Consider the following 3891-nt stretch of genomic DNA (forward strand, 5'->3'; position numbering starts at 1 on the left):
CTATCAAATTCTTAGAGAAACTCCCATTCCCTCCAAATAATTTGACAGCCATTAAACTTTTGTTATCTTGTCTTAGGAAAAATGACCTTTTCCCTTCTGCTCCTCATCATAATGTGTTTTCTCTTTCAAAATGAAGTGAAAGCTTTGACCCTTTTCCTGGATAACATATTTAAGAAAAACTAGTGATTTTTTAAAAACATTGTCCTTTAAAAGGAAACAAGAGGAATGGTCAATATTATACATTAATTTAACATATTTGACATATGTTCTGTGAGTTCAAACGTTTTTCTTGGAGGTCGTAAACATAGGCTTTGCACAATTAAATTGACTTTACATTGGGCAATTTTGGGTATTTTTTCTAGTGTATGTGTGTATTACTAGCGTTTAAATGGTTATTTTCTTCCATAAGTGATCATCTTCATGATTAGAGATGATTGACTAGAAGTAATATTATCGCTATTAAATCCAAGCTATCAAAATTATACTGAAGATAAAATAAAGGAAACCTTTATTTTCATTTTTCTTTGGGAAATTTAGAAATATTGTAAAAATGTTCAATTTCTGTATCTCAATATTCTGCTTAGACAATGTACTAAATGAAACACATTAACAAAAAAATTTGTGCTTAAAAGGGATCTGCTCAGGGACCTTACTCATCCTCAGGGAATATCCTACACTTGATTCCAGGAATCATCTAATATAGTCTCATTATCATAAAAAGTTAATAGCACATAATAAGGGCAAAACTATGATTAGAAATAGAATCCAGATCCTGATGCCTATTTAAATATTTAGGGTCAGATCACGTTAAATATGTACTTAGTGTGTGTGAGTATTTGTGGTTTCATCTTTAAATTGTACATGAGAGAGAAATAGCTGGTTTTCAAAGTTTGGTGGGCAATGAAAGTTTTAGGGTAACGTACATACTATAATATTTTTTTTTATTTTTTATTTTTTATTTTTTTTTGAGACGGAGTCCCACTGTGTCACCCAGGCTGGAGTGCAGTGTCCGGATCTCAGCTCACTGCAAGCTCCGCCTCCTGGGTTTAGGCCATTCTACTGCCTCAGCCTCCCGAGCAGCTGGGACTACAGGCGCCCGCTTCGTCGCCCGGCTAGTTTTTTGTATTTTTTTAGTAGAGGTGGGGGTTTCACCGTGTTAGCCAGGATGGTCTCGATCTCCTGACCTCGTGATCCGCCCGTCTCGGCCTCCCAAAGTGCTGGGATTACAGGCTTGAGCCACCGCGCCCGGCCCGTACATACTATAATAAAAGCAATTGAAAGATCTGGCTACACGACTCTTCACCCTTATTGTCTTTTCATTGACTGAAGGAAGAGAGCCTTGCCCAAACTAGGTGGAGGGTAAAAGTCACTATCTAATTACAATGTCAAAGGGAAACATTATTAAAGATGATATTCTTTTCAAGGACAATTAGGACATATTGAGTGAGATTAAAATGTTAATCACCATTAATAAATTAAACACAATGTTTTAAAAGATTCAGGCTTGATTTTTCACTTGTGAGATAAATATGCATGTGTATAATAGTAAACATGGAAGAAACCCATTATGAGCTAGGACTCTGACCTGCGGACCTGCAAGTGAAATTTATCTTACCAAATAAATGGATAAAAAATTGAAAGAAGTTAAGATCCCTATCTATGGTCCCTTAATTTTAAGCTTACAAGCAGTAGGATAAAAATTAGTATTTTGTTCTCCTGATGGTCTACATTTATTCACTCAGTGTTAATTGAAGAGCTATAGTAAATTTAGGTTGCCCGTTAGTTTAAAAATCCAATATATAGAATTTAAATAAAATAAAAGAACAAAATAATGATCAGCTAAGCTATGTTGTTTGCACACATAGACTTTTTGAAACTTCAATCATTACTTGTGATGTTTGCTTAATTTTATGAAGATTATACTTCAGCAATTCATTCTGCTTCAATTATAGTCCTTTTTTTTTAAAAAAAAAGAACATTTATTATTGTACGACTTACTTATTTGTATTAATTATCTTAGCTTGTCAATGTGAACTTACCTAATCAAATGCACCACATTGCATCAGAAAGAGGAAAAAATCTGTGCCTGTAAAAGCTTCGTTTTCTTAAAGATACCTATTTCATATTATATTGTAGGAGTTTTAGCACAAAATGTTTACATGTAATTCTCTGGAAAAGTTCTTCAAGAATAGAAGAGCTATTTAGTCATGATTTAATATACCATAAAATACTATCTTTCCTCAGAGAAGAGTGTTTTTAAACAGTGTAACAGTTTACTTCCACATCCTAAAACCATTGACCCTTTAGTTAAAGGATAATAGATAGTTTTATGATTAGCCTGTTCATGGAAGTAATGAAATACATACTCACTTAGCCAAGAAATATGGCTCAGAAAATAAATTAGCAAGCTGTTTCAAACTTCTTGTCACTTGATTCGTCTTCAGACTTCTCCTTTAGTGGTGCCTGAAAAATTACGAGAAAAGAAGGCGATTTATCAGAGCCTTATTCCAAGGTGTTTTTTGCAGTGCTAGGATCTTGATTTAAAATTGATTTTTATAATTATAATTGTAATTGCCCTTACTTTGCAATACTTGCATTGACTGCTTCCTTTTGAATCAAGATAGACAAAAATAGACAATTCTGTTTAAGAGTACAAAGGGTCATGCTCAATTTCAAACCACAAGCTGTCAGAACCCTAGTACTCTCCTGGCCCAGTCATTTTATACTTGATAAGTAAACCCACTTGAGGAATGTTTATATGCCCTGATGCTTTTGGACACATTCACTGACAGAACACATTCTTTGAAGAAATATGTCAAAAGTGTTTATCTCCCTGAGTGTTACCCTAAACCCTGTCAGTGCTAATGATATCAGGATATGGATTAAATAAATCCTTTTGAGAGTGACTGTGGATATTTCTGCATTCGAATCACAAATATAGAAATTTTGGCTGCAAAAGTGGGCAACAGATATTTCAACATGCACAGCACTTTGCTTGTATAAAAAGCTTTAATAGAGAACTGCCCCAGAGAAGCAGTGCTGTCAGTTGGATTTCACATACAACTACTGCCTTCCACAAGCAGGAGAAAGGTATATTAATGCACAAATTGCATATGTGAGGATCATTATATCACCGTGTAGCAAAAATATAATAATAACATGGTTATTTATTTATTTATTTATTTATTTAGAGACAGAGTCTTATTCTTGCCCAGGCTGGAGTGCAGTGGCAAGATCTCGGCTCACTGCAACCTCCGCCTCCCGGGTTCAAGCAATTCTCTTGCCTCAGCCTCCTTGGTAGCTGGGATTACAGGCATATGCCACCACACTTGGCTAATTTTTGTATTTTTAGTAGAGATGGGGTTTCACCGTATTGGTCAGGCTGGTCTCGAACTCCTAACCTTGTGATCCACCTGCCTCAGCCTCCTAAAGTACTGGGATTACAGGCCATGAGCCACTGTGCCCGGCCCAAAATGGTTATTTTTCAAGTGATGACTAGGAAATGCTGGTTCTTTTAGTGACAATAATGAGTGTAAATTGTGTGTCCTTCCTGCCTTCCATTTTCTCACACCATCAATGAATATGGACTATTATTTACTCTGCCCTATTAAAGTAATCAAGCCATTAATTTCTGTACAGGCCGGGCGCGGTGGCTCAAGCCTGTAATCCCAGCACTTTGGGAGGCCGAGACGGGCGGATCACGAGGTCAGGAGATCGAGACCATCCTGGCTAACACGGTGAAACCCCGTCTCTACTAAAAATACAAAAAAAAAAACTAGCCGGGCGAGGTGGCGGGCGCCTGTAGTCCCAGCTACTCCGGAGGCTGAGGCAGGAGAATGGCATAAACCCGGGAGGCAGAGCTTGCAGTGAGCTGAGATCCGGCCACTGCAC

This window comes from Piliocolobus tephrosceles, chromosome 1, assembly GCF_002776525.5.
Source record: "Piliocolobus tephrosceles isolate RC106 chromosome 1, ASM277652v3, whole genome shotgun sequence".
Lineage (NCBI taxonomy): Eukaryota > Metazoa > Chordata > Mammalia > Primates > Cercopithecidae > Piliocolobus > Piliocolobus tephrosceles.